The sequence below is a fragment of the Cynara cardunculus genome, unplaced genomic scaffold (genome assembly GCF_001531365.2).
Source record: "Cynara cardunculus var. scolymus isolate 2C unplaced genomic scaffold, CcrdV1 Un_Scaffold_1750, whole genome shotgun sequence".
NCBI classification, from domain to species: domain Eukaryota; kingdom Viridiplantae; phylum Streptophyta; class Magnoliopsida; order Asterales; family Asteraceae; genus Cynara; species Cynara cardunculus.
This window is the reverse complement of record NW_020200859.1, coordinates 31,595-39,883: the sequence shown is the minus strand read 5'-3', so window position 1 is coordinate 39,883 and position 8,289 is coordinate 31,595.

Here is an 8,289-nt window from a genome sequence, read left to right as displayed (position 1 = left end):
GATGGAGCAGAGTTGGTTTCATTGGAAGTAGACTCACATACCTGATCATCAGAGTTGGAGGCAGATTCTGCATTGGACGTGGCCATCAGACAGATGAGTGATTTATCTTCATCGTCTGATGAAGAATCAGACACCCAGTTTTCTTTCTCAGCCATCAGGCTTCGCTATCTAGGATTATACTTGTATTTGTTCTTGTAATAGCCAGCATCTTTTACCAATCCTCCTCTGCATTCTTTGGAAAAATGACCGAGTTTTCCGCACCTGAAGCATCGGAGGTCATTTTTCCTTCCATCCTTGTCCTCTTTCCTCTCGTCTCTTCTGTCTTCTCTTCTTTCCTCTCTTTCTTCTCTTCCATCTCTTCTATCTTCCCTCTGATGAAATTTGGATGGCTTCCTTTCATAGGATGACTGGTACCTTTCCCTCTTGAATTCTTTTCGTTCATAGGGTTTCTTGATGAACTTTTTCTGGAACCGCTTTGTAATCAAGGCCAAAGATTTGGCAAAAGCTTTAATTTCATCATCTGATTTAGAAGTTTCTTCTTCAGATTCAGATTCTACCACCAGTGCTTTCTTTCCATTCTTCTTATCTTCTCTGGTAGGGGTCCTTGATATTTCCTTTTCATCAGCAGCAAGAGCGAGAGGTCCACCGATGGATACCTTCTTCTTCATTATGTCGTTCTCTTGTGCTGCAAGCGTTCCATACAGATCATGATGTGACCAGCCATCTAGGTCCTGATTTGCCTGAAGGGACATATACAACTGAGTCCATTCATCGCCAAGACTTTTTAGGAATAAAACGTTGTTTTCTTCCTTAGTTCTGGAGATATCGTTTCGACGACATTGATTGATCAATGTGTTGAAACGATCGTATGTTTTTTGTATTGGTTCATCAGGAAGGGCCTTGAAATTTGTGTATTCGTTGAGACATTATGCTCTACGATTTTTCTTCGTTTTTGCTCCTCCTTCCAGCTGGCTTGCCACTTCATCCCATAGTTCCTTGGCTGTGGAACATGCATCGAGGAATTGGAAGATTTCATTGGGTATGGCCGTGATTATTAGTCGTTTGGCCTTCTTGTCCGTCTCTACCCGTTTTATGTCGTCTTCATCCCAATTCTTCTCATCCTTTGGCATATAGTAGGCAGGAATTTCAGCTGTGGTGTTTGTTCCTGGGACTCTTGAAACAAGAGTTTGTGGAATGTAAGGACCCTCCATTACAAATCGCAGGAGGTTCCTGTCCATTCCTTCCAAGAAATTCACCATTTTTATCTTCCATTGTGGGTATTCTTCTCATTGAAGAGTTGGAGGCTTGGTGAGGGAGCCAACACTATACGCAGAATTCTAGTTGGCCATTGAGATTTTTTGAAGAGAAAGATTTTACGTTTTGAAGAGAGAGAAAAACAAAAATTGAGAGATTTAAGATGATCGTTTTGATTGGAAAAACAATCAATCGGCTCTGATACCGATTGTTGATCCCAGATCTCTCAATAACACTAATAATCGAGTTAGAAATAACCAAATTATAGTGTTTTAATGAACAAAGTGATGAACACTCAAGAATAAATTATGAACATCAAAGAACAATCTTGARTGTCAAAADTTTCACYTTWTTAATAAGAAAAACGTAAAAGCGACATTTAATACAATAGGCCTAATCACCTATTTATACTAGTAAGCTAATTAGAAGATAACTATCTAGTGAGACTATTTAGCTAATCTTCTATTAACAGATAATGTTTATCTAAACTATTGATAAGCTATAATAATAAGATAAACTAGAAATTCAGCTGTCGACTTGTCATCTCCAACTGTCGACTTGTCATCTCCAGCTGTCTTTCATGGGATGATGAATCAACCTTATCTTCATATCTTCATCGTAAGCCTCTGGTTGAATTGCTGAAGAAAACTCTAAGTGTTGTTGACCAGAGGGGTGATGAAGATGCTCTTTCCATCGCATCTCTGGTTGTTCATCGACCCTCTGGTTGTTCTCTAGACTTGATCAATTCTGCCTTGATGTCTTCATCGGTCTTCTGGTTCTTCATCACTTATTGTTTTTCATTACTTTTACACTTTATGGATTATGGGGTCTAACAGTATTCTTTTATTTATTATTTCATATGGAGTTTTACCAAACCTTTTATTTACGAGTGAGCGGTTCTGGGTAAAACAAGCAGTCGCCACTGCTTCAGCCCATAAAAATAATGGAAGTTTGGAGCATGTAAGTAATGTACGCGCCACTTCCACCAACGTTCTGTTCTTTCGCTTAACGACACCATTTTGTTGCGGTGTCCGGGCTGTCGAAAATGTATGTGAAATACCGATGGATTCGAAGAATGAACCGAGTGTGTTGTTCTTGAACTCAGTTTCGTTGTCAGTTCTGATTTTCTGAACTTGAAGTTGCAGATTAATTTGGACTGTCTTCAAAAATGAAATTATTGTCTCGGCCGCTTCATCCTTTGACCGCAGAAAATGAACCCAGGTATATCTAGAATAGTCATCGACTATGACCAGCACATACTTCTTACCATTTATGCTTTGGACTCGCATAGGACCGCAGAGATCCATATGGACTAAGTGTAGAGGACGTTCGGTGTTGAACTCTGTCTTCAGCTTATGTGAAGCTTTCTTCAGTTTACTCATCTCACATACGCCGCATACGTGGTCTTTATGAAACTTCAGGTCTGGGATGCCTTTAACCAAGTTGTTGCAGACCAACTTGTTCAAATATTTGAAGTTCAAATGCAAAAGTCGTCGATGCCATAGTAGATTCTGCTTCAAGGATGCTTTGGATATCAAGCAGACGTCAGTATCCACTTGTGTATTGGATAGGTCAATCGTGTAGAGATTTGATCTTCTGATTCCAGCTAAGAGTTCCTTACCATCAGTAGTTCGGATGCTGCATTGGTTAGCTTTAAAACAGACTTCTAAATTTTTATCACTAAATTGACCTATGCTAAACAGATTATGTCCAAGTCTTTCGACAAACGACACTTTCTTAATTATTAAGTTCTCAGAAATTATGTCACCGAGCCAAGGATAGGCGCGTATTGATCGTTTTCAAATCTAACCGTACATCCAAAAGATTCAACATAGTTAGCTAATAATTTTTTTCTACCAGTCATGTGCTTAGAACATCCGGAATCTAAGAACCACACATGCCGGTTAACCTGCAAAAGTGAATCAATTGGGTTTTGATACCCATTTTAGTTTTGGACCTTTAAGCGCAGTTTTCGTTGGTGATATACTATATGTACAGAACCAACGTTCTTTAAAATGAAATTTCTTAGATAAAGCAGAAAACGCAGAATACATGAAATGATAAGGCTTAAAAGAAGTAAAAGACTTAAGTAACTCATTCAATCCACATGGAGAACAATTATTTTTACTATTTCTAATATCAAACAATTCATCAACTGAATATCTTTTTACAGACTTATTCAATATCGAATCATTTAATACAAATTTAGTAAAATTATTCTTCTTCTGTTGAGTTGAAGATTTGTCTTCTTCTTTTACTCTCCAAACCGTCTTAAACTTCAACGCCTTATCTGAAATAGGAAAAATAAAATCTTCAGATTTAATTGAATGGTGAACTTTTTGTTTATTTTTCTTTGTAAACTTCTTCTGTTTCCTCGAATTCTTTTTGGTTTTATTCTTTTTATAGTACACATCCTCGGAAACAGGTTTTTGATTAAAAAAAATTTCAAAATATGAAGCTAAATCGGAATCCTCAGTCATATTATTTTTAACAATAAAATCTTCATGACTGGGTAATTTCTTTGAAAAATCAAATTGATCAATTTCATTATCTAAACAAACATCTGAATTTAAGATATTTGAAAAATTAATTTCTTCATTAAAATTATTAATTTCTTCTGAATYGGAAGCTTCACTTAAAGATTTATCGCACAATAAATACTCAGACTCAACATGTTCCGTTTTTACTTTAGAATTTTGTAAATCTTCAATTTTATTTAAAATTCTTGTTTTTGTTTATTAAATGAAAGTCGTTCTTCAGTTAAAATATTTTCCAACTGAACCACTTATTTTTCTAAAATTAGACTAAGAGTATAAAGCTTTGGTTCAGCAGGTTTTGATTCAAGCTCTGCCTTTGAATAACTATGAAAATAATTTGTTGAAAGTGCAGAGTCTTGATTTTTATAACTTTCATTTAGGTTTGTATAATCAAACGGAACTTGCATTTTGTCTTTTCTTTGTCGATTGTAAGCTTCTCGTTGTTCCACCTCATCAGAAGATTTTGTAAATTTTACTGAAAACTCGGGACCGCAATCAAGATATTCAAACTTGTATAAGGTTGGGGCATAATATAAAGTTTTTCCTAAAAAATTCGGATTTTCATACCCCAACCCTTCCTGAGGGTTAAAAAATCTTGCTTCAGATGGTTTGTTTAAGAAAATGATTTGATCAGTTTGTCCTCTTTTATAYAAAACTTYCTCTTTAGACTTCAGTTTTTCATTTAACTGAATTATTTGAAGTTCAAGCTTACTTATTTTAATTATTTGTTCTTCATTAACCAATTCTAATGATTTATATTGTTCCTTTAAATCAGATAATTCGGCTTTTAAGATATTGGATTTTTCATCAAATAATTTGGACTCAGATAACAAAGATTTAGCCCAGTCCAAGTTTCCAGCATTTTCATCAAATAATTTGATGTATTTTTCTTTTTGTGTTTTTAATTCTTTTTCAAAATTATTTGAACGCATTTTTTCTGTTTTTAATTCTTGTTGGAAAGATTGGAGTTTAAGCATCATCTTATGCATCTGTTTAATGCATGATTGCTCCAATACCTCTTCATTCATTTTTGCACTCTGTTCTTCTTCTTCATCTGAAGAACAGTTATCAGATTTAGCCATCAAGCACACGTGTGCAACAGCTTCAGCTTCTTCCTCTACATTTGTCAGATTCAACCAGTGATCATCCTCTGCCATGAGAGCTTTTCCCGCATCTCGTTGTTTAGAGAGAAGAAATTTATTTTTGTCGTAGTCGGTATTTCGAGTTACCGGCTTTCTACAATTTACAGCAAAGTGGCCTAGCTTGCCACAGTTATAGCATTTTGTGTTATCGTCAGCTACACCTTTAACAAACTTCTTCTTCTCTTCCGGCTTCTTCTTGTACTTCTTCTCGAACCTCTTTTCTTCATATTTCTTCTTCTCGCCGAATTTGTCTTTGAATTCTTATTTTGAGCCCCGACAAGAATCTTTGGTTGTTCGAGATTTCGGGAATTTCTTTTGGAATGCTTTAGTCAGCATCACCATGGCATGTTTAATTTCTAACATTTTAGAGTCTGAATCTAAGTTGTTACTTACTTCGTCTTCAGATTCACTTGATTGGCTTACTTCCTTTACTTGCTTCCCAGATCTGCTCTTTGCTTTCTTATCTTTCTTCTCAGATACGAAAGCCAAAGGATCAGCAACTTCCTTCTCTTTCTTCTTCTTTGAATTTCGGATCTCCAAAACTTGTTCCTCGTTCTGCTTTAGTGTTTCATAGATTTCATGCACATCAATATCAGATAATGATTTGTTGAATCTGATATGATTAGCATATGGTTTCCACTCAGGTTGAAGATTGTTGAGGAATTTAACATTTATCTCTATTACAGTTTTAGAGATTCCGTTCTTTGTCAGTTCATTTAGCAGTCTGGTAAGCCGATCATAGACATCATCAAGGCTCTCACCATCTTTAACCTTGAATCCTTTGTATGCAGATATGCAGTTAGTAATCTTCAACTGAGTTCCCACTCTAGAACCCATCATCATCTTTTCAATCTGAACCCACATGTTGTGACCAGATGATTTATGGCTGTCAATACTGGTGTAAATATCATTGGTCAATGCTTGCATCATGTAGGACTTGCAAAGCACATCAGCATGGGCTATTTCTTTTTCTTGAGTTGTATATTTGAATTTTTCCTTGATAACTCTCTGAGCAGGTCTGCCTTCTTCTGGAACAGCAGGTGTCTCTCGGTAGCACACAACAGGACCTTCCATCAAGGACTCCATTATCAGATCACCTTCCTTCATTCTTTCTATAAAGTTGAGAAATTTATATCTCCATTGATTGTAGTCTCCTCAAAACAGCACTGGTGGCTTGGTGTCGGTACCAATAGTCATTGCTTCTCTTGAACTTATTTTATCAGTTAGTATGATGTAGGATCAACAAAAATATCGAAACACATACTTGAACCCAACACCTAGTGATGGACCATCCATGAGGAACGAACATGAAACAAATTTCTCTTTAGATGAAGTCCTGAAAGATCATGAGAGTCCAGACATCTCTATGTTGAATCTTGTACTACCAGCGAAGGGTCCTTATGTGCCCAACACTGTGCACTTCAAACCTGAGTCAGGAGTTATATTCCTTGACTATGAAGGTGAAGTAAGATTTCAAAGAATGTCTGAGTTACATCTATGCCCGATGGAACACCTGGTTTATCTTACGTTCTGGCTAGATGGTGACTTGAAAGGAAGTATTAGACCCCAACTTGTGAAAGTGTAAGTAATAAGTCTCTTACTTTAGTCAATAGGACTTAGTCTATTGAAGCGGTCTGGACTAAGAGCTCTCATGTAGAAAAGGTCAAGAACCAGAGCTCTTACTCAAATAGTGAAGGTTCCCTTCATACAGAGCCCACGCTCAATCTCCGTAGATGATCAAGCCTTATGTGCCAAAAAGAATAAGCGCTTGATGCAAAGCTACAACTCCAGACACAAAGCCTCTGCATAGTACATGCAGAGCCTCTACATATGCAAAACCTCTGCATAGTACACGCAGAGCTTCTGGTCTCCTTCTCCATGGAACGCGCGTGCAATTCCAGACATTCTCGCAAGCGTCAAACAGAATCAAGGCGGTTTGACTTAGTCCGCTCCACTGTGGAAGTCAAAGATAAGGATGCGGACGCGGCAACTCAGAGATTCAAGCCTTAATTATAGCATAGTTGTTTGACCTAGGCGTATATAAGGAGGCTTCCTCCTCAAGTTCAAATTACCTGAGAGTGCCGACTTATACTATAGCTTTTTTATTGTGTGAATACGTTTAGATTGATTGTTCTTTACTTTCATCTAATAAAAGCATTCGACATATTCAAGTCCTTTACTGTTCTTATACTTTTTGAATATTTCACTTGATCATACTCGGTACACTGTTTGTATTTCAATCCTATTATTTATCAACTGTGTTTTATGAGAATTAATAGTATCTAGGTTCCAACAATTGGTATCAGAGTCTGCTAATCAAACTCATTGATTAGTCGATCGATATCCATCTGGATTCTATTCTTAATTTTTGTTTATTCGTTTTAAAAAGGAATTTCACTCCTATTTTTACTCCATTTAAAACAGTTGCTTTTACGTATTCTGGAAATCATTTTTTTCACGTTGTTCATCACTTTCTCGTCGATCTTATTTTCAATATTTTAAACAAAGATGTCTAGTCAAACGTGGAACTCCAAGTATAGTGTTGGATCCTTGACTAAACCTCCGACTCTCATTAGGGAAGAATATCCCCAATGAAAAATTTGGATGATCAATTTTTACGAAGGTCTTGACCTCGAGCTCTATGAGTCGATTTTAAACGGTCCATATGCTCCCACTACTTTAATTCCTCGCATTCATGCTGCTAGCGACACTTTTGAAGTACCTGCCAGAAGTTTTCCCAAGCTTCGTCGTGATTGGAACGATGAAGACAAACGCAAAGTGGAGGTATATCAAAAAGCCAAAAGGCTTTTGATCATGGCACTTCCAAATGAGATTTTTCAATCTCTGGACGCGTGCGATTCAGCCAAAGATCTATGGGATCAATTGGCAAATCAACTGGAAGGGGGAATAAATGAGGAAAAACCGTCGTGATCAATGCTTAAACGAGTACAACAGTTTCTAGACCCTTCCTGATGAGTCTCTAAAACAGACTTATCATAGGTTCAACACACTGATCAACAAGTGTCGCAAATGTGACATGATCAGAACACAAGAGGAGAACAATATGCTCTTCTTGAAGAGGTTGAATGCAGAACGGGGAAACTTGACAATGTCTCTCCAGGCGAATCAAGTGTGACATTCTTTCATTTCTGAGCTTCGGGTTAGTACCTTATTATAGATCCTACATTTAGAATTATATTTTGCTAGGATCTAGTCATGATGATTAGAGTTCATCTGGCTTAGTTCCCAAGTTTAGTCCGGAAGATCACGTCTCGGCGGGTAACTGATAAAGTTAACTTGTGTAATGCCAAATATTTTAGAAATGCTCCAAATAAAATAAAGTTGATATTATAATC